The sequence below is a fragment of the Lissotriton vulgaris genome, chromosome 5 (assembly GCF_964263255.1).
Source record: "Lissotriton vulgaris chromosome 5, aLisVul1.2, whole genome shotgun sequence".
Lineage (NCBI taxonomy): Eukaryota > Metazoa > Chordata > Amphibia > Caudata > Salamandridae > Lissotriton > Lissotriton vulgaris.
This window is the reverse complement of record NC_141693.1, coordinates 1,228,347,516-1,228,371,270: the sequence shown is the minus strand read 5'-3', so window position 1 is coordinate 1,228,371,270 and position 23,755 is coordinate 1,228,347,516.

Genomic DNA, 23,755 nt, shown 5'->3' with positions numbered 1-23,755 from the left:
GGTTGTTGTGGGATGCTCTCAGGCATTGCCTATCTGGTCACCGTGAACACCAGGGTTAATTGCTGTATGCGAGTATTGTTTCCTCCGACAAATACAGTCAGGTAGGCACCAGTATGGCCAATATGACAAGAAAAACAAATTTCCCTTACCTACCACATAACAATGAATCAAACAATTGAATCAAATATTGGTGACAAAAACTGAACCATAGTTTACAATATTATAAAAGATATATAATTCATTCCATGATTATAAATATAAATTCCAAAAATTTGCATCAGTTTAACATTCTTTTATGAATTCATCTAATGAGAATTGCAATTTTTATAAAGACAAAGCATTTTTTTATAAATATACATAAAGTGGAAACATAGTAAAGCATAATAAAGTGCAAGTAAATCAGACATATATACCAAATTCAATGGCTACAAATAAATACATAATTCATTGGACCCCTGGGAAAGAAAAAAATATAATACTAACATTAGCACACATTCATAACATTCACCACATGCTCACTCAAACTACACATACTCCCACAACATTTGAAAACAAGGAAGTAGAATCATGAATTCAGGTCTCCAAGGTTAATGTGAGACCCCGCACTTGGTCGACGCGCGTTTCGGCGGCTCAAGGCCACCTTCTTCAGGACCACTTCCAATTGGACAACCCAAATTTCCAATATTTCTTTTATACAGTTTGATACTTTGAGCAGAATGAAAGGCATGCTTTTACAGCAAATCGTGCCGCTAACCTCTGCTTGAGAAACCTTTGAACTTTAAGTTGCAAGGACCTCGACAGAGATACAGGCACTAATACGTACTAACTGCCCCCGACATTTCGTAGAAATGATGGGACGTATCGCGAATATGTCAGATACAAGCGGTGTTGTACACCTATTTAAGACCATAGAGGCAGGATTCCTTAACACCTTCCAGACCATCCTCAGAGTTCTTCCTAACTTTATACACTCCGTATTTGGAAGCATTTTCGGGGGTCTACCTCTGATCCTGCTTGCTATTGCTAGAATCCTGATTGTCATTTACCTGCTACGCAGTGGACGGACCATCCGCCAGCTAGATTACAAAAGCTCTCCTGGAAAGATATTACAGTGAGCGCATGGTACAACATCTTGGTGCACCTCGCCTTCGAGAACTAAGTGCTTCTTGGTTCCTGTCAGTCAAACCAGTTTTGGAAGACTGCATCGTACCGGTTTTCTGATGCCTGTTTTGTGGAGGAGAATGAGAGTTGGATATCTGTCTGACACCTCTAACGGAGGCACCAGAGGACTTAGACTCCAGGCTGGAACCACTGCGGTCCCATGCTCATTTCTGTCTTCAGCATATTCTCATCTTAATACATGCATTCCTTGAGGATCCGCAGGTGCCCTTAACTGAGTTGGATTTCAGCTCCACCCTTAGAACCGAGGTATCGACTACAGCACCGGCTGCCTCTCCAACAGCTGTTGGCAGCACTGAGTTTAATCTATGCACTCTTGACGTGCTATGCGAGGTACTACAATGTTTGTCCCCTACAACAGCAGGCAACGACAAAGTAATGTCTCCCAGCCAGGACACATAATCTTAATCTGGCTCACCGTGTGCTGGGAACAAATTCAGTTTTTTTCTTTACCCTTCTTTTTCTCAAAAGAACTTTTTTCAAATTGAAACTTTCTATAACAAAGCATGGCCTTCTAAGTACGCTTGCAGTAGTTCAACTTGTGTGATCGAACTCATTTAGAACTGTGATTTGCGGAACTTTACTACAATGTCATACTTTCACAAAGAACACTTTTCCTCGTTTTTTAAACTGTTTTTAAATGACTGCTTGATAATTTTATGCACTGACACCGTTATAAATGTGTATCTCAAATGTGTATTATTATTGTTAAGTATTAGGTGGAGTGGGTGTTATATTTCATATCGGTAGCCTGATATAGGTCCAGGGAACATCATACACTTTCCCTACATCATCTTCCCGTCATTTCATATGAACGAGCCTTATAAGGACATAACTCCAAATAAGGACAGAATGCCTTGTATGGACATACGCCTTATAAGGACTGCAGCCTTTTATGGACTGAACCTTTCACCTAGTTCCATGCCGAGGGTGGGTTTTTCCTAATCGATATTGCTAAGACGTCATCCTTAGCACATATGAATAATTTATGAGTACAGTCTCCAGGAGGTACACTTCACCTCTCCCATTGACGCACAAGGTTTAATCCCCAACGTCATTCTCATACTGAACAATGGGGAACACACACATATAGACTGTATAAATACAGCTCCTCTTCCTATCAGTAGGCAGGAGGGAACCGAGACTTCAAGGCTGACACACTGACCAGAGACGCTGCCCCTCCGGCATGCCATTGCTCCAGCTGACAGTGGTCTAACTATCCTTTGCGGGGCGTCCAACTCAAGTCCAGGACAAAGTCCCACACTCTCACTATTCAGGTATGGAGGTTCGACTAAATCCTAGCGGGATTCTTGGCTCTTAGACTCTTAGGCTTAGGCTCTTTCGCACCGACTCACATGCTAGGTATATTTAGGTACATCTAGTCAGGCATTTTAGGATTACGCACTTTATTTTATAAATGCATTTTACATTCATGTATGTGTTCATGACTATTGCAAAATGGTAGAACAATACTATTCCTTTTTATTCACTATCCTGCTGATTCTATATCTTAGCTACTGTGTCACAGTTGTAGCAGCACATTTGTTTTACATGAGAAGAACAACTGTACAAAATATTCTTATTGTAAACACGCCCAACTGTTTCTTCTGTGTATCTCTCTGAGAGCAAAACAAGCAAGTACGAGTGACTGGGTGAAAAATAGTATATTGTTTACACAAGTCTGAGGAATCAGGGTTTATTGTGTTCTGAGGTTGCCAAAAACTAATCTCTCTGATAATAGGAGATACTAGTGGCACTGCAAGCTAACTAATACAAAACATATGCTAACATATTCGGCGGGGTGTACAGAGTCAGTCTATCACCAGACCCACAGTATTTGTTATCCGTAAACAGCACAGGTTCTGCATGAAGGGTACAATAGGAACTACACTACAAGACAACAGCAGCATCATGGAGATAGAACAGAATACTATTACAAAATGATAAAACAGGATATGTGTTAAAGGGATAAAAGATCTCCCTTTCTTGTACAAAAATAAACAAAATTGCAATAAAGAAAATAAACAACAAAATGAATATAAGCAAAATAATAATCTATAGACTTTGCAGCTAAAACAATATTGCTTTTACCAAGAAAAGAAGACAAACCTGAAATGGACGAATTGTCACAAACAATGCAAACAACAAAATGAATCAATACAAATAATAATCTTTAAACTTTGCAGGTAAAACAATGTTTCTTTTAACAGAGACAGATGACAAACCTGAAATGGAAGAATTGTCACAAACAATGCCACCATCAAACACTTCCTCATTAGAATAATTAGAAACAGAATCTAACCTACATGAAACATTATTATCTGAAGTACGATTTTGATATTCAATTGTCTGATTATCTTTATTAACATCACTACGAAAATCCCATGTTGAACAATCAAAAACACTTTCCTTGTTATTTATTTGCTTTTCAACGATGTCCTTTTGATAAGGTTTAATTTTTACAATTGCACTTTCATTCCAGCACCCACGATTCTTCAACAAAACAGCTGAGCGAGCTACTCTTGCAATTTATTGTGGTCTAGTATATTTAGATTGACCTTTACTGACTTTATTTTTTTTTTTTCAACAAAAACCCAATCACCAACATAAAATTCTTTCTGCTCCTTTGTGAATTACTCATTTACTGACTCCACTTAGTGGAGTGGTGTGGCTCACTGGTTAGAGGCGGCAGACCCGAGAGCAGAGAACGGCCTGGGACCAGGGTTCGATTCCCGACGTGGCAGGGTCTTGGACCAGGATCAGCGGACTTGATAATTCTTGCCTCGGTGCCTACTCTAATCAGGGATCACACTCGGCAACTCTGGGCATTAAGCTTGCCTCATCTCCACAACGGCCCCTCACAAACGCCGGGGATGCCTGGTTTCACCTTGGAGACTCCCAGGAGGGACTATCTCACAGGGAAAGCCAGGACGGGTTCCCCAGCGGTCTATAGCGCTACGAGGCCTGCGGTGCGGGTAGCAGTGCGCTTTACAAGACACACAATTAATTAATTAACTAATATCTACGTTTGAAATTCTCTCTGACGTATTAATCCACACTTCTATGAGTCTGCAAACCAATGTCCTTTGACCGTAAACTCTGTTTACTTTCAAAATTAGGTTCCAAAAGTGTCTTTGCATCCCTACCTTTCAACAAAACGAAGGGTGAAAACCCAGTGATTGTATGTGGCGTATTTAAATAACTCCAGACTTTTTCTCTCAAATACTTACGCACATCTAATCCAGATGCCAGTGCTGTCTGTATAACTTCTTTAAAAAACCTATAAGACCTATCAACTAAACCATTTGCTGCTGGAAAGTACAAAGGTGTTTTCTCATGTTTAATACCATATTTGGTTAAGAAATCTGCAATTTTCTTTGAGGTGAAACGTGCTCCATTGTCAGCCACTAGCATCTTAGGAAATCCCTCAGCACAAAAATACAATTCTAAGAATTCAATCACTTCGGTTGTAGGATAAGACACAAAATTATACGTAACCCATTTCGAATAGTAGTCAGTGAGCACAATTAGATATTTCATATCATTGCACAAAACATTGCATGGTTCAGAAAAATCAATAGCTAATTTGTCCCTTGGTTGTTCTGGCAAACTGTTAACACATGTAGACACTTTGTTTACTTTCCAATGATTATCAGATAATAAACAATCTGGACACTTGTTAATAAACTGCTCGACTTAAGTATCCATGCCTGGCCACCAATAAAACTTATGCAACAATTTCTTAGTACCAGACATACCTGGATGGCCATTATGTGCTGATTTGACTAACTTTTCAATCAATGTAGATGGTGGTACAAACAAACCTTGCCCCTTGATTAAATTGTTTTCAATACTTAACTCAGAAGAAACTTGTTGAAATGGAACTAAGCATTTATCCAAATTCCTCACTGGCGGCCAACCATTAGTAATCTATTTAATTACCTTTCTAAGTACTTCATCTTTTTCATAATGTTGAATCCACTCCTTCTTGTTGATTACTCCAACAGTGCATGCTGAAGCATCAATTGCTGAAACAACACACTCATCATCAAGGTGCCCATTACCAAATTTTCTTTGAGGGGTAAACAAGATAAGCAATCTGCTCTAAAATTGGCCCTACCAGATATATGTTTTATCACAAAATTGTATTCTTGTAATTTTGAAATAAGCCTAACTTGTCTTGATGAAGCCAAACCTGTTCCATTTCCACTCATCAAATATATTAAAGGTTTGCGATCTGTCCGCAAATCAAAACAATTTCCCCATAAATAACTTTTACATTTTTCAACATCCCAGGTACATGCAAGGGCCTCCCTTTCTAATGTGCTGTAATTTGTCTCTGCTTTACTTAAAGTTCGTGAAATTAAAGCAATAGTACATTCTTTTTCTTTATGTGAGAGCTCCTAGTCGAATGTAACTTGCATCAACAGTAACAGTACATTTTTTTCCACCACAATATGGCTGTAATGCAGGCGCATTTTTAATCATGTCCTTAACATTAATGATAGCATCCTCGTGAATCTGGTTCCATACAAAAAAAAATTCTTACATGTTTAACATCTTACGGCCTCAACACATAAAGCATATCCATGCACAAAACGTGCATAATATTCACTGAGACCCAACAATGATCTCAGTGAATTCTTATCCACAGGTGCTGGTGCATTGACAATATCATCAATTAAGTTTTTCTTTGGTTTAATTCCTTCACAGGTAATGGAGTGACCTAGATACTCAAATTCTTTCACAAGAAAAGGAAATTTTTCTTTTGAAACTGTCATACCTTTCTCACTCAAATGTTTAATACCCTTTCCAAAACAGCATTATGCTCTTCAATTCCTTTCCCAAATATCAAGATGTCATCTTGAAACGCGTGCACCCCCCTGACGCTTCCAAATAATGAGTCCATTAGCTTCTGAAATACGCTAGGTCAATAAGTGAAAAATGTGTTGCCTGTCCAAATGTCATTAACATTTCCTGAATTTGTGGCAAAGGATGGCAGTCTACTGGTATATTTTTGTTCAGTGAGCGCAAATCTGCGCATATACGCAAACTGCTTTTTTTTTTGCCAAAAGCCACTGCCGAAACCCATTCTGATGAATCAGTAGGTTTAATAATGTTATCCTTGCACAAACAATCCAAAAGCTCTTTCAAATCCTTTCTGGCACTGAGTGGCATGCTCCTAACCTTATGTTTAACTGGTAGTGCGTCTTTTTTAAGCTTGGTATCATGTATTACTCAACTCCCTTGACACATCCAATTTTATCCTCAAAAACGTCTTTATATTTCTTCAGAATTTCATCCAATTCACATACTTTGCTATTTTCACATACCTCAACAGATGCAACAGGCATATCTCCTAATATTATGGGAGTGTCGCTTCCTGGTTTGAGCATGATGCCCATCCTTCCCAGATTACGCCATCCGACCATGTCACGCCATTCTTAGCTATATATACCTTAGTTCGTATTGACCTGCCTAATAGACTAATTGTCTCATGAAAATAACCAATCATTTCTATGTCCTGTCCGCCAAACGCTTTAGGATTAACATCTGTATCAGTTAGTTTTTTTGGAAAAGCATTTTTATAATAAGTAACATTTGATATTATGCTAATTGGTGAACAAGAATCTGCCATTACTTCACGTGAAATATCTCCTATGCATGCTTCTCCTAAAGGTTCCTTAAAGGATGCCCCTGAACAGTCAATATCAACATTTAATAATACATTGTTAATTATGTATCTAGAAACTCCTCCCAGAGTATAAATTGTCCTGGTGGAGGTTCACTTTCTGGCATATTATCAAAGATCTCTCTCCCTGCTTCACCTAACAATCCATAAAAAACGTGTTTTTGTGTTCATTTGAATAGCCCTTTCCATCAATGGCTATAATGTCGTTTTCAAATGCTTTGTACCATTGCTGCCATTTGACTGTCTGTTTTCCTGGGTTTTGTAGAAATTGATTTATTTGATAAGGCTGCATTTGATTTGCCATGTAGATTCTTTAATAACTATAGTATTTGAAGAAATACTAATATAATATACTATATCTAACCTTTATATTACATCCCTTTCTCCTTTTCTTTCTTTTTATCTTGAGATAACTTGCTGTTGTACAAGTTAAAGCCTTTGTAAAATATAAATATATTCTGAAAGTCTACAATTCTTCAGGTACTAATCTACGATGCACGTATGCTGCCATCATTGTAAATCATCAACTGTCAGGCTTTTGATCTAATCTTTCTTTGACGTGTGTCCAATTTACATCAGCACATGACAAAGAGGTTACGCTGTTCATGCGCTCAGATAGCATTCGTCGATCACGCGCTCAGGCAGACTTTACTCTTCTTGCGTACCGCAACAGTGAGGGCGTGTGCTCTGAACGGTTGCTGTAATACATTTTAATTATTTGCGAATCAGCTTTATCAATAATAACATAGTACCTTGTTGTATATTTGGGCTTCTTGCAACATGGCCACCTGTGGTCATTAGGCCTTTCTTTGTGTTCCCACTTCCCCAGCCTTCCAGAATACCTGTGAATATTCTAGCTTGTACTTGAGTGTTCCACTCGTGTCAGTTGATGATCCGCTCAGCTGGCGAGGTGTCCGCTCAGCTGTGCTCTTACATAAAACTACTTTTGTAACTTAATAGAAGTGTCCTGTTCCTGCTTAACTTAACATACAACAATTTGGCGATGATTTGGCTGACCAGAACAGAGAGGAGGCCGTCCCTGTCATCCTTGCACAGCCTCGAGCAACACCTCGCACCAAGAACCCACTGCGGTCCCCGGAACTGGTGCCGGAAACGAGAGGAAAAGAAACCAGAAACTAGAAATATGAGAGAAGCAAGAGAAAACTAGAAATAATTCAACAACAAAAAATAGATAAGAAGAAACCACTCGCAAGTACATCTGACTTCACTCGCCTCAACCGTGAGTCAATTGCTGGGCTGCATGTGTCCCTCCCTGCAGGCGCCACTCCTTCACGCTCCAAGCATTGCTAGGAAGCGGAGTTACCATGCAGCGGCGTCTTCAAGAAGCATTTCTCTCTGTTTTGCAGCTTCCTCACCGTGTGTAGCCACACAACGTAGAACGTCATGACGCAGCGTAAGGCCGCCATCTTGTGTGTAATTTTTCAGCGCACAGCCGCACTCATACGCTATCATTTCTTGCGGCTGGATTTTGGTTAGCAATTACGGAAATACACACTCGTCGAGGTAAGCTGTGGCACGCAAACTATCGCGTCTTGTGCACAGAGGACACAGAGAAATCACTTGGCAATATAGTGAAACACAAAAGCACTACAGTACGGGATTCTCCAAAACCGAAGGTAAATGCTGAGAATTTGAGACATGATTTTTTTTAAAGTGTTTTATGTGTGGAAAGTCACAGTATGGCTCTGCATTTGAAAGTCAAAACAAAATTAAAGCAGCACGAGAGAAAGTGAGAGGAATACTAAAAGCTGTTAAGTCAAAGGTTGAAGATATACCTCAGAGTGGAGAGTCTGTCAGATGTTGTGTTGTTACTACATCGCCATGCTGTTTATTACTTGCTGTTAGTTTAAATTTAATTTATACACCCACCTGTTGCCATATATCTGCTCGTCATTTGCAACAACAGATAACAAACGGCTCCCAGATCCGGGTCAAAGAGACCAATATCAGGGACAGAGAGCCCAGGACTGGCACAGGGTATCAGGGACAGAGAGTCCTAAACCGGGTCTAAGAGTCCAGGACTGGCACAGTGAACCTCGACAGAGAACCCAAAATGGGTACAAAGGTCCTGCAACTAGAACTGGGTCGGAGAGCCCACAGAACTGAGACAAAGAGCCCAGAACAAGGTCAAAACAGGGACAAAGGTCTCAGAACTAGCACTGAAGGTCCCAGAACTAGGACTGGGAGTCCAGAACTGAGACTTCATGAGGACAAAGGTTCCAAGGGAACCAAAACCGGGGCTGAGAGCCTAAAACGGGGACAAATGTCCTAGACCTAGAAGTGGGTCAAGGAGCCCAAAACGAGGAAGAATAGTCCAGGACTAGGACAAAACGGGGACAAAGGTCCCAGGACTAGGACGGAGAGTCCAGAACTGTGTTCAAACGGGGACAAAGGTCCCAGAACTAGGACAAAGAGCCCAGAAAGGAGACAAAAGCCCAGAACTAGAACTGTGTCAGAAAAAACTAGGCCCGTAACATAGAATCCAGAACTTGGAAATAGACCCCAGAACCAAAGGAAAAAAAAACAAGAAAAAAAACTGAGGCAGAGAGTCCAGAAGTGGAGTATGCGGCCCAAAATCAGTGAAAGAGACCCAGGACCAGAGAAAGAACCAGAACAGGGACAAAGCGACCCACAACTAGGACAGAGAGTCCAGACTCGAAGGAAGAAAAACACCCAGAAGCGGGACACAGGGCCCAGAACCTGCAAAGGAAAGACAGAACCGGTGAGAAATGGTGGAAAATAGAGACTCCCCAACAGGGAATAGATTCAAAAGTCATCCAGAACGATTTCAAGTCAAATCGACAGGAGAACTCAAGTATGAAATGTCACTCTGTAATGAAGCACAGAAATGAATGTGCAAACTGCTGAGAATCTAAAAAAAAACTATTATAAAGGACTTTGTGATCTTATGACAGTCCGAAGCACTTCAAGCAAGAATGAAGACTGCAAACATCACAAGCGGCATTGCACCTGGAAATCTCGAAGAGTACACAGGCCTGTGGTATCTGCTGTTGGAATTCAACGGATCTCACAACTGACGTCCAGACAGTATTACTCGGTCTCTCTCTTCGGCAAAGCTTAATTCACCTAATCATGAATCTTCAGCCTCTTTGCAACTATTACATCCGGAACATTAAAGAAATTCGTAAACTAAAGCATGGAGGCATCTAATGTGGAGTCCATCTACAACCTGGAGTGGAAAGCGGTAGTGGACAGGGACAGGTTGAAGAAAGAGACCTTCTATTTCTATTTTTGTCAGTCGAAGGGGGGTAGGTGGACACCTGGCCAGCTGACCAGACAATCAACTGACAAGAGTGGAACACTCAAGTACAAGCTAGAATACTCACAGGTATTCTGGAAAGCTGGGGGAAGTGGGAACCCAAAGAAAGGCATAATGACCACAGGTGGTCATGTTGCAAGAAGCACAAATATACAACATACCTCTCAGAATCCGCTGTTTAAGAAAATCCACTTGTCGTTACGAAGGGCGTCAGATAGTTTTCTCTTGTTGCAAGTAAATTTGAATATTCTCCGGTCGGTTTTGAACCTTAGGTCTATCTCCAAAACACGATTGGCGCCAAATTAATGTTGCAATGTCGAACAACATTAATAAAAGGCATAGAAGGTGAATCTTCTGTAGATGTTTACTGAATAAACATAAATTGAGGAGTAAAGGAGAAAACACATGGACGACAGAGAAACTGTCTGGTGAAGCTGCTGCAAAGTCAAACCACAAGCATAGAATGCGACGACTAGGCAACAACAGCACCATGGAAATAGAATAGAATACTATTACAAAATTCTAAAACAAGATATGTGTAAAAGGGATACAGCAGCACAGCGCTCATTGAGCTCTGCTTCAGCCTGGACGCTAAACTGCACCCGCATTAGTTACTTGTTTGACCGCGGAACTGGTTAACTCAAGCACCAGAATACATATATGCATGCATTGTGGAATTTTGCCTCTGCAGCTAAAAAAACGTAATCCGGCAACTATCAGGCGATGAGGAGGAGGAAAGGTGTGACAAAAAGGGAAACGCACTGTTTTGAAATCATTACTTAAAACAAGGCCACTTCCCGGCAAGCAGGACCAATTGTGACACACCTTATTCTACTGTAGTGTTTGTCCAGGGATTGATTAAGTTTTGCCAACACTACATCAGCAGCGAAGGTCAGAACATCAAGTTGTCCAGCTACAGGAGGCTCCAAAGTTGTTATAGGCATTTTGCTCAAATCGAGCAGAGAAATGAGGCAATGTGAGCCCAGGATGCTTTTAAAAAAAATACCGGCCCTCCGTCTTCCAGTTACATTTCATATACCTGTTTTGTGAGGGAGATGGAGATAGTACTAGTAGGTTGTAGTGACGGCCACGGGGGGTGAAGAAGGTGGAAGATACCACATAGGTCTTATGCGAGACTCACGTAATAGGAGCCAAGTATGCAAGGCCTGTCCACCAGTTGGTATTCCAAGGCCAAGACATAAAAAGGCCAGGGAATAAACACGGAGCAGGATAGGGACCCGTTTCAATGCTCCATTTCTAAAACTGCCAGTGCTCAGCACCGGCAGGACACAGCCCACTTAAAACCCTGGTTGTGAAGCTTGGTATGAAACTTTCCACTGCACAACAGACAAAACATTTTGTGTTGCGTATGCTCGTTTTAATGCACAATACAAATGAACAAGTGAGTCCCTCACAAAATAGGTGAGCAGAGTTTACTTTTTGTTTTATGCGTGAAACAAGCAGATTTTGAAATGGACTAGATGATATTGTAAAATTTTAAAACATGAGTGACCAGTTGCACCATGTCATGTATAACATATTCCACCAGCTCCAGCATTTCAGCCAACATCACTTTCTATTCTAGGCTTTAAACTCATAAAGAAAGTGTTAAGGCAAAAATATCCGCCCCATAATGCAATATGCTGTTGTCATAGTGCACATGAAACTTGTAAACGACAAAAACAATATTTCTTAACTTTTTGCATTTTTTTTAGGGTTAAACAGCCAAGTGGGTGAGAGAGTAGGGAGAGCCTTTTGAATGTAAACAAGAAGGTTTCACTGCTTAGGCGCTAACATTAACACTCCTTGGGGGAAAACAGCATGCTAAAAAGACCTTGGGGCCTAATATCAAGGGCCATATTGCTGCTTTTTTGGTTTAAAAGCCAAAAAAGCGGCGAGATTTCCATCGCATTATAAACAAGCTCATGCTAACACTTATTAGTGCTTGTTTTCGCACGATGCCTCCCGATTTTTTTCACCCTGCATGCCCTCGCTAATGACTTGCAAATTAGATTTGAAGAGACAACGGCGGACTCCAGATGCCACACTAGCCTTGGGCAAATTGCTCAAAGTAGTGTCTAAAAATCCGATAGGCTGGAAGGTGTGCACAAACTGCTCCTACACCTGCCGTTGGAGGGTGCAACCCGTCTAGGCCGGGAACAAACGTGGAGTAAGGAATGGAGTGGTGCACTTCCCATTTGAAGTAATGTCTAATAAGGAAGCCCAATCAGTGTCTTCGTCAGTAACAACTTTATTTAGATACATCCAAAGAGGTAAGCAAACATCAGCCAACGCTTTTCGTTCGTGTTTAGAACTTCGTCAAGGCGTTTGTTATATTTCATGTAAGAATCGCGTTCGTCATTGAAAAGGATCCAAAATGTCATGTACAAGTTGACGATCAGCTTGTCACAATAGCCTCCATAATAAGGGCTTTCAATCCATATTCTACCACGTGGGTCTGGGCGGATCAGCAATGACGTGCAAATAAGGCGTTCCTGGGTAAAACAGCATGGGAGAACTCGCTAACGCGGCTTTGCAAGATTATCAAGCCGGCAGCAGACCCGCGAAGTGATGTTAACAATCGCGCTAAGCCCCTTTATCGCAGGAATTTAACTCCTGCTTTAAAGTTGACTTAACAAGGGGGAACAAGGGAACCCAACTCACAAGGAACAAGGGTAAGTATTTTGTACTAAAAACAATACAGTGAATAGTTATATACAGTGAACCAAAGAGTATACGTTCTGAAACAAGAAAAAGCGACCAATTAACAATTTAAACACAATGATGCAGCAACACTCTTAATTTATAGGTGCTGTCTGTCAGGTTCGCTTTTAAAATAGCGTTGACGGCGTTTTGACCCCGCTTTGTATATGGAGTCTCATCAGGACCATCAGATTAATGGGACATCTTCGAATTATGGTGGTGGTATCCCAGTGAGTGAAGAAATATAAATATACTCACAGTGAACCCGGCCGGGTTCACTGATGTCGATGGTAGCCTCGGGAATATCTTCGGGTGTATTAATTCGCCCTTTCTAAGTTGTAGAAACTCGCAATACGAGTCAATTTCCACAATAGGAAATATGTCCAGGAAAATGCCCGGGGACAGCGTGGTAGCTGGCAAGAGTTACGGTCCAATACGGTGAATTTATCCAGGTATTACAATTATTATTCCACAGGAACCATTGTTTTTAGTATTAACGTAGACTTAGCCATCTTAGTAATGGGAGGTGGATTGCAAGGCTGAGACCACAGGGGCGTATTAGCAAGGTTTCCCTTATCGCCCAAAAAATATTGCAGCATTTCCCACGCTATTTCCCCTTTTTGCAGCTATTGCTGGATTTCCTATCGCCTTTGAAATAAGCGTTGATTATAAAGCGCTAACTCGGCGAGAAAATCCAGTGATAGCCGGCGATAGAATTAAACGCGCTAAGCGTGCTGTGCCATATTTATCACAGTTTAGATTATATGCCCCCATGTTTCTCAGAACAATGCGCGCAGCAGCGACATTACTGAAGCAATGTGCTGGCATCCATTATGGCACTTCCTAACATCTATCTGTGGCTCACAGGTCACCACAAAACATTATCAGAAATTAATAAATGCTGCAAGAATGCTTACCATGACACAGGTGGGGGGGGGGTCAAAGGGAGCCAAAGTAGTGAAAAATGGTGACAAAGAGCCAAGAGAAATTATTAGAATGGGAAAGGAAAGAAAAGTGTGAGGCAAGAGGAGTGAGGGTGCAAATGACAGAAAGATAATAGAATAGAAATAAGGAAAAAATGGTTGAAAGAAGAAAGGAAGCAGGATGTAAAAATGGTACAAAATAAGAATTGAAATAGGAAAAGAAATACAGGAAGTTTTGGGTCTAGCCTCCAGAGCTGGAGGGGAAAGCGTTATATAGCACACAGCACTTTGGTGAGGTACTAGCAGGGTCTAACCACGAGCAGCTAGTCCACCTTTATTTCTTTATTTATTACCTCTGGCTTCACCTGACCCGCGGTATGCATGCACCACGTAACTTGCGAGTATGAGCTGGGTGGCTCACTACAGCCCATCTAACTGTTCAACTGAACAAAACACAGATAGAAAAAAAATACAAACATAAAGTCCAACAGTCTCCTTCTTCTCAGGTCTGCAGTATGCTGGGATCAGCACAAAAAACTTGTAGCCTCTGACTCGGTTGGGGGTTGGACCTTAGCCCGTAAGGTGCCCCTGGGTAACACTTTCAATACTAGATGGAAAACGATAGCCACTTTCAGTCACAGTTGTGTTAGGGACGCTCTCCTCTCTTGGACACTTTCCTCTCGGTGCGTGCATGCCGTCTTCCCTCTGCACCCCTTTGGTCCTGGTGATATACGGTTCATAAGTGGCGTTGTCCTCTTAGGCCTCATCACTAATCCCCTAGGGGACCTTCCGAAATCAGGACACATTTCTTGACACCTCTGTAGTTCCTCACCTCGCTGTCACCATGGTACCGTGAACTTTCACTACTCTCCAGGTTTCTCTTTCGAGCCTTGGGGTCCCAATTTTTCAACCAGGGTGGGGGTCCTGGGTGACCACTCAGTCGCCCTCCTGCATGGTGAGGTTGGCGGCTCTTCTCATTCAGCTGGCCCGGTCATTATTGCTTCCCTTTTCTCATGAGCTGCTTGGATATCTAGGACTGTGGGTTGCCAGTTTGGGCCAGTGGGCTGCTTCATCGAAAAATCCGTTGGTGCACACCTGATAGTACTGTGAGGAGTCAAAAACTGATGCAAACATCCTTCTAGGTCTTCTACTTTGACTACGCCAATGCAGAGAGGTTTATTGAGGGTCTTCATGAACCTCTCTACCTCTCCCTTAGCTTGAAGCCACTGAGGTGTAATGCGACGGTGTAGAACATTGAGGTTTTGCATATACTCCTTGAACTCATGGCCTTGAAAAGGGGCCCCGTTATCAGTTTTAATTTCGTCAGGCAGTCCTACCAGTGCAAACACCCTTCCTAATGCCGGTTTCACACACTTGAATGCCGTGGAGCTCACCAGTTTAACAACAGGGAACTTGGTATGGCTATCCACTAAGACAAGGGTCAACGATTATCGGGAAAGCTTCAAAAATCCATGCTGAGGGAGGACCACGACTTGGTCCAGGGAGCTTCAGTGATGATTGGAGCCACAGAGTGATCCCATTCCGTGATGAAGCACGATGGGCAGTTCTTGATCATCTCTTCTGCCAACCAATCCATGCCAGGGTACCACACGGTCAGCTGTTGAGATGGCAGGGACGCGTGATAAAATTCTAGAGGAGTTGTTGTAGTCCTTTGTTTCTTTATTTCACATTTAGTTTACAAAACAAAACAATAATTCAACTATTTCTTTAGGAATAGATAGCGTTGATAAATGGTGCCAGTCCACAATATGAATTAAAGTTGCCTTCTTTATTTTTCAGGGTCTCCGGAGTTCCTGTCCGTCAGCACCCTCAGCAGAAAAACAATACAGGTTAGAATTCGTTCTTGGGAAATACTTAAGTAATTAGGGTGTATTAGTACAGACTTTAGGGTGTGGTAAATCTAATTCTTCCACCATGGAAGGAGCTAGTGGTGGGTAGTGCTGAAGAGTGAAAAGGGAAAAAGATAAGTTTCTTTGGGGCAGGAAGTAAGGTTTTTTTTTAATTCCGTTGTGAAACAGAAATTTAAATAAAGTTTTCATGAATACAACATTCATTTTTTGTAGTCTGCCTTCCTTGCCCCACTATTTTTTATATCATTCTTCTCTCACCCCTACACCCAAACTGCCCTCTGACCCTTCTTGCGGAATTTCTCATGCACCTGGTGCAGCCACGTCCCTCCAGGGGCCTGGCAGGGTTGGCATGCCTTAAGACGGACAGGAGGCTCCTCGCTTCTTTCGGTGTCTCGGGCCAAGGTCACTTACGTTGCCGCTGCCTCGCTCCTTCTCCCGGTGAGCTCTGTTTCCTCCTCCTCACACAGTAGGTCAGCATCTCCACCCTTCTTCAGTTCTTCGTTCGCATCTTACAGCTTTTCTTCTTTACGTGTTTCTGACGACCACGCTAGCGCGTTGCCTTTCTGTTTTGTGTACTTGTGACTCCTCCCCTCTGCCTAACTCCCGGGGCGAGCGAGGAGGATCGGATCAGATCCTGTCTCCAGGGCACTGTGGACATCCGGTAGGTGACACAATCCCATCCCAGGATTTTCCTGTTCGGGAAAAAGGGGAAAACATGACAGTGTGTGCCCTGGAGAGTGGTCACTGGGACCCTGCAGCACGAGTGTGGGAGGGGCTGACACCGGACACCAGTCCCGGTCAGGGAAAGGAAGTCGGGCAGACGACGAGGACCAGGGACAGAGCAGGACGTTGTGCATGACGCTGTAAGCCAACAAGATGAATAAAGATTATCTTAACGATTGGCGGTTTCCTGTCGTGATTGCTGCGCAAGGACACGACAGACAGGTAATCTGGTCTAGTGAGAGCTTTACCGCAATTATGGTACACTTCGAACTGAAAAGGTTGTAGAGAGAGAAACCATCTAAGGACCCAGGGATTGTTTCCATTTGTTTCTACTTAACCAGGTAAGAGGTGCATGGTCTGTATGAAGGACAAAAGGTTTGCTCTCAAGATGGTATCAAAGTTTCTCGATTGCCCACTTAAAGGCTAAACATTCTTTTTCAATAGTAGAGTAGGCCATCTCACGGGGAAACAACTTCCTACTAAAATATAAAACTGTTTTTTTCAGCACCTTCCTCATCCATTTGCGCAGGGACAGCGCCTATACCTATATCAGAGTTGTCAGTCTGTAGAATGAAAACCTTCTCGAAATCTGGGGAAATGAGAATGGGTGCAAAAGTAAGTATTCTTTTTAGGGTTTGAAAAGCATTTATAGCATCCTCAGAGGTGTTTTGGAAACTGATAGTAGGTGTTCCCTTCTTTATAATATCTAGGATAGTACCCTACCATTTCTAAAAAGGATCTTACCGCTTTTTAAGATTTTTGCTTGGTGCTTCAAATGGTCTTCCCAGGTATGGCTAAATATAATGATATCATTGAGTTATGCAGTGGAATAGTCCTGGTGTTTTTTTAGATTTAAGTTCATTAGTCGTTGAAATGTGGCAGGGGTTCCAAGAAGCCCGAAAGGAAGTACCGTAAACTGAAATAACCCAAAAGGAGTGGAGAAAGCTGTTTTTTCTTTGTCTTCTGTTTTGAGGGGAACCTGCCAATATCCTTTTGTCAGATCTATTGTAGTGATGTATTTAGCATCTCTTATCCTCTCTATTAGTTAGCCAACCCTTTGTAGAGGGCATGTGTCTAATTTAAAGATCTGGTTAACTGATCTGAAATCTATTCAAAATCTTATACTCTCGTCAGGTTTCGGTATCAATACTATGGGTGAGGACCAACGGTTTGGGAAGGCTTCATGATGATGATGATTATGAGGATTTATTCTATCTCTTTAAACACAGCTTGCCTTCGGGCACCTGGGATTCGATACGGTTTTTGTCTTGTCACTTTCCCTTCCTGTGTAGGAATAGCATGATCGGTTAGATTTGTTCTTACCGGGTTATACGAAAACATAGGAGAAAAAGATTTTAACGTATTTCTCAACTCTTCTTTTTGTTCGTCAGTCAGATCTTCATTTACTTGTATTTATTCTAAGGTTGTTGTGGTGGAGGTACCTATCATATACACAGTTTTAGGTAAAGGTCCCAACCTTTTTTTTTAGGAGATTTATATGAAAAACCTGTTCTCTGCGACCACCCATTTTTAATTTATATGAGAGGTTCCCAATTTTCTCTAAAATTTTAAAGGGGCCTCTCCATTCGGACTTCATCTTATGATGAGAGCTGGTTAATAAGACCAAAACCCAATCACAGGGCTGATATACCCATAGCTTCTTCCCTTTAGCGTATATTCACTTTTGTTTGTTTTGATTTTTTTCTAAATTCTTAACCGCCAGTTCTCTGAGCTTCCAGATACGGGTCCATAGTTGTTGGATATACTCTAAAAGGTTATCTGCTTCTGGTTTTATGTACTTCTCCAAACCCTAAGAGTGTTCTTGGTTTTCGTCCATAAACTAATTCAAAGCAAGTGCACCCTAGACTACTTTGGACCTGGCTTCTTAATACAAATATGGGAAGAGGGAGCATTTGATCCCAATTTTTTCCTTCCCCAACCAGCATTTTCTTTTAGTAGGAGTTTCAATGAACGTTATATCTCTCCACCAGCCATCAGATCTGGTTCATGAGACGGGAGACAAAAGGAGTATCTTGATCCGTGATAATTTCTTTGGGAAACCCAACCCAGGAGAAGAGTTCTATAAGGTGTTGTGCAATTCAATAGGTTCGCAGCTACACTCTTCTTCGGTTCTTCTTTCGCGTCTCCCGCATCTTCCGGCTTTTCTTTTTTTATACGTTTGACCACCTCGCTAGCGCGTTGCCTTCCTGTTTTGTGTCATTGTGACTCCTCCCCTATGCCTGACTTCCAGGGTGAGCAAGGAGGATCGGGTCAGATCTTGTCTCTGGGGAGGAGTGGACATCCGGTAGGTGACACACACTTTCTGCCTTAGCCTGGCCTTCGTCTTTACCAACCCTTGGTATCTTTGATGGGCCAATTCCACTGTGTGATCCCACAACTTGATGACTCCTTAGGATGACTCCTTCCTTGCTCTGGCAGAACTCATCTGAACACCTCCCCAGCTGGGTTCCGGTGTCTTTTTCTTCTGGAGTGAGGTCTCCCATTCTAGCCAGGAAGTTCCTCCAATGGTGCCTTTTCAGTGCTTCCATCAACTTTCCGAGGCAGAGATCTGTCAAATTTGCCTCAGCAAGCTCTGAAAGGGATTCAGCCCTCCAGCATGTTGTCTCTGATACACTTCTTATGAAGTATTCTGCCCCGGGATCTTCTTCTAATGGATTGCATGGATCTGCTGCCAGGGGATGCCAGGAGAGGTAATCCGCCGGGTTGTTTGTCCCCAGCCGGTAAATCACAGTGAAGGAGTACTGTTGGAGAGGGACAACCCATATTTCTATTCAAGGCTGGCCATTTCCGGCAGATCCTGCAAACAGCGGTACCAAAAAAACAAAAAAAAACTGTGGTTTGTGGTCGGTCACCACCTGAAAGATTTGACCACACATATACAAATGGATGTTTTTGCACGCTCAGCAGATTGCCAGTGCCTCTCATTCAATTTAGGCATAGCGGGTTTCCACCATTGTGAGTGATCTGCTTGCATTGATGATGGACACCCACTTGTCTCTGTTCTGCCTCTGTAACAACACAGCGCTCAGCCCAACGGGACTGACGTCGACAATAAGCTCAGTCAGGCATGCAGGATGAAAGTATGCCATGGTGGCATCATGGAGAAGGGCTCTCTTTATATCCTTGAAAGCTTGAGCTGTCCGGATTGCCCATTCCCACGAAACCTCTATTTTCATTAGTGACCTCAGTGGTTCAGAGAGCATTTCCTGATTCAGAATGAATCGGCTGCAGTAATTTGCCATTCCCAAGAAACTGCGAATTTCTGCCAGGTTTGGGGGGATTGCAGCAGTTCTGATGGCCTCCACCCTTCGGGGATCAACTTGCAGACCATCCTTTGAAAATATGTTTCCACGCTGGACCAACATTGGAGACAGCGTCCGCTGGAGCCCGGTTGCTGCAGGGAGTGCATTTGCGTCACTCTGGCAACCCCGCTCGTCATCGGCTAGCGCTGTGTCTCCTCTGGTTGCAAGTTGTTTGTCTGCTCGGCACTGCTGAGGCATGTGTGGAGATTCTTCCTCTGACACGCTTTATGAAGCGATCCCACACTCGTTCCATGTGCTGGGTCTAGCCTCCAGAGCTGGAAGGGATATGGCCATAAAGCACACAGCACTTCATTGTGGTACTAGCAGGGTCTAACAACGAGCAGCTAGCCCACCAATATTTATTACCTTCGGCCGTGCCCGCCGTCGGCATGCGTGCACCACGTAACTTGCCTGGTGGCTCACTACAGAAAGGAAGAACAAAGGAAATAAAGAAAGAATGACTTATTGAACAAGCATTTACAATGCAATGGTTTTGCCTTTGTTAAAGTTAGAGCTATTGGCATTGCTCTTGACATTATTTTTATTTGTTTTTTTTTTTAACATAAATAAATGGCATTGTCATTTACAATAGCAAATTCAACCACTCATCTAAACACCCAGCCACTGATCCACCCGCTCATCTATCTACGCATGCACTTGCCAATCTCTTCATTCACCCACCCAGCTGCCCACTTGTCCATTCTGGTACCCACTCATCTATCAAAGCAGGCGCCCGCCGACCTCATCATACATCCGCTCCCTCGTCCCTCCCTCGAGCTGCCCACCTACTCATCCATCCACTCATCCTTCCACCTATTCATCCATCCGCTCACACATCCATCCGCCCACTCATCAATCTGCTCATCCTTCCACCCGCTCATCCATCCTCTCACTCATCCGCCTGCTCATCCTTTTACCTACTCATCCACCCACTCATCCTTCCACCTACTCATCCACCCACTCATCCTTCCACCTACTCATCCACCCACTCATCCTTCCACCTACTCATCCATCCATCCGCCCACTCATCCATCCGCCCACTCATCCATCCGCCCACTCATCCATCTCATCCATCTGCCCACTCATCCATCCGCCCACTCATCCATCCGCCCACTCATCCATCCGCCCACTCATCCTTCCACCCACTCATCCTTCCACCCACTCATCCTTCCACCCACTCATCCTTCCACCCACTCATCCTTCCACCCACTCATCCTTCCACCCACTCATCCTTTCACCCACTCATCCATCCGTTCATCCTTCCACCTACTCATCCTTCCACCCACTCATCCATCCGTTCATCCTTCCACCCACTTATTCATCCGCTTATCCTCCCACCCGCTTATTCATCCGCTCATCCTCCCACCCACTCACCCATCCTTCCCGCCACTCATCTATCAAATCATGCGCCGTTCATCCATCCATTCATCAGCTCACGTGTCCATCCCTCCATCCTTCCGCTGCCTGCCTGTGGTAAGAGTCCAAGCCCGCACGCATGTCCCCCTCCCCGTTCCATTGAGTGGGGGATTCAAATTTTCTGACACTCTTGCCGTTATAAAACTTTTAAATAAATTATATGACAAAAAGTGAGAGGCGTCCAAGGGGTAAGGGAGAGGAATGCGATTTGGTAGGAGTACTAGGAAAGAGAACACAATATTTTGAAAATAAAAAAAACATTTTTGAAGACTTTCAAAAGTGGAGTGCCTATGCGTTTTTGTCTGTGGGTATGTAGAAATTCCTGCTGAAATCCAACTGGCATCTCATTCTCAACCTACCCGACTGAAAGCACCCCTACCATTCTATTAGGAGATACATATATTAGGGAGGGTGTAACCCCCCGCTTGCACATGCCTAAGGCCGCCCCTGAGCACACACACACAGGCGTCCCACTAATGTCCTCGACGCGCAATGCCTGACCCTACTCCATATCATGCATTGTCTGGACAGGAGCCCATGGGATGCCACACATGAGCGCTCCCACAATCACAAATGAAAGATGTCAGGTTGGCGACCGCCCACTCCCTCCTGCAGGCCTCACTCCGGCCAGCAGCACAGTGGTGTGTCACCTGACTCTACAGCACACTGCACGGTGTCTTATGCCCTCAGTTCAGTGTCTCACTTGCCCACCCATTCTCACTTGCCCATAAATACGTCACTTTCGTGAAATCTCCAATGGGGTTAACCCAGTATCCCTAAGAACCTGGGCAGTTAATACGTCACAACATCACCTGCCCGTGCAAGCTCAGTGGTAACCATGATTTGCATAAACCTAAAACAGACACACGCCTCATGGATTGCATGTGAGACCCTCTTCCAATGCGAACTAACACCTGCTGTTGCAGTGCACTCATGTTCTTGGGCACAGATAGGTGCACACAAGAGCAGCGCGTGCCGAAGATGCAGTGTCAGCCCACCTCCCTGGCCTCCAGTGCAGCAGGTGGGGGGGGATCTGTTGATGCACGCCGGTCAGAGATGCATCATTAAAGCAGGAGGGGGGGGGCGCGGGGGCTCGCGCAAGCTGCAGGAGGCGTCAGTTATACACAGCAACAAGTGTCTTCCACCAGGCGGGCAGAGCAGCATGAGCCCATGCAACCTTCAGCACCACTGCCCTGCTCTCTGCCCACCCATTCTCACTTGCCCACCCATTCTCACTTGCCCATAAATACGTCACAACATCACCTGCCCGTGCAAGCTCAGTGGTAACCATGATTTGCATTACTAACAAAGCACAACAGTCCTCTTAGGGTTCCTAGGGATTCACAATGGCCCTTCTGGTGGCCCACTTTATTGAAGGATCACACTTTATTCATTGTCCATTTCCATGTACTAGCCGATCTACCCTTCTACACCTACTAAAACTTGAACCCTGACTTCTTCTGCTTACACTCTGATTTTGTCTTTAACTAGCACATCACAGAACCACTCTAATGGCAACAGTACAAGCACACCATCCGGACTGTTTCCTCTCCTGAACCCTGCTGCCTATAAACAGACACCACAACATGAAAGTAGTTGATCTTACAACGTGTCACTTAACACCACATTTATACACTCTGGTGTGCACCCCATTCAAATGCGCAGGTTGTATACGACCATCTGGACATGCAAAAGCAAGTACAGCACATCCTAAATTTTGTACCCCACATGCACCAACCGAACTACGTCTCCTCCTTGTGACTGGTTTGCAAGACTCCTAGAGTGAGTCAATGCACACTCAGACACCAGATATGCGCAGTAATGCAAAGACAGCCCAGATATGTGCAGCAATGCAAACAGAAAGCCCAGATATGTGCTTATGCATACTCCACAGAGCCCCGATATGGGCTCACCTCCGAATGTGTGCTGCCATGAGAGCCCAAAAATTCCAAGCGGCCACACCAGTGGAAGATGTGGGTATAAATATCAGCAACATACATAGCTGTGGAGTTAAGAATAGTAAACCACAACTTAACTATACATCCTTACTGTAACAATTCGGTGTTAGTCAATATTATGGCCAGGATAGTATTTAATACACAATATTCTGGTAGAATACCACAGCAGGGACAGTGAAGAGGGCTAATGTAATTCCCAAGAAATATTACAGTAATGGACAGGAATCAAGAACATGCACTGCTTGTAGAGTCCGTTACCTACCACCCTGCTAAGCAGAAGAGTCCTGTTCAGACACTCCAAGAGGATGCCCGTGAATTTGTTTTCTCCAAAAAACAAACAGATTACTGTTTCTTAGAAGTAACCAAAAATGCATCTATCCACGTACACTTTCACTGGCGTACCCCTATATCGATCTAAAACATGCACGTACATACATCAACACGTTAATGTACAGACATCGGTAAATCTCCTTATCTACACGGACTATACACCAGAACAGTACACTACTCACGCACTTTAACTACCTCATGGTTTTGGCAGCAGGGGTGGGAACTGTTCTAGACGATTGGGGGGCCACGCATGGCGCACTGTTACATGCCTTGAACTAGGGTTGGATGTGGGTTATTGGTGGAGAGATCGGACCATGATGACGAACGATTCGAAAA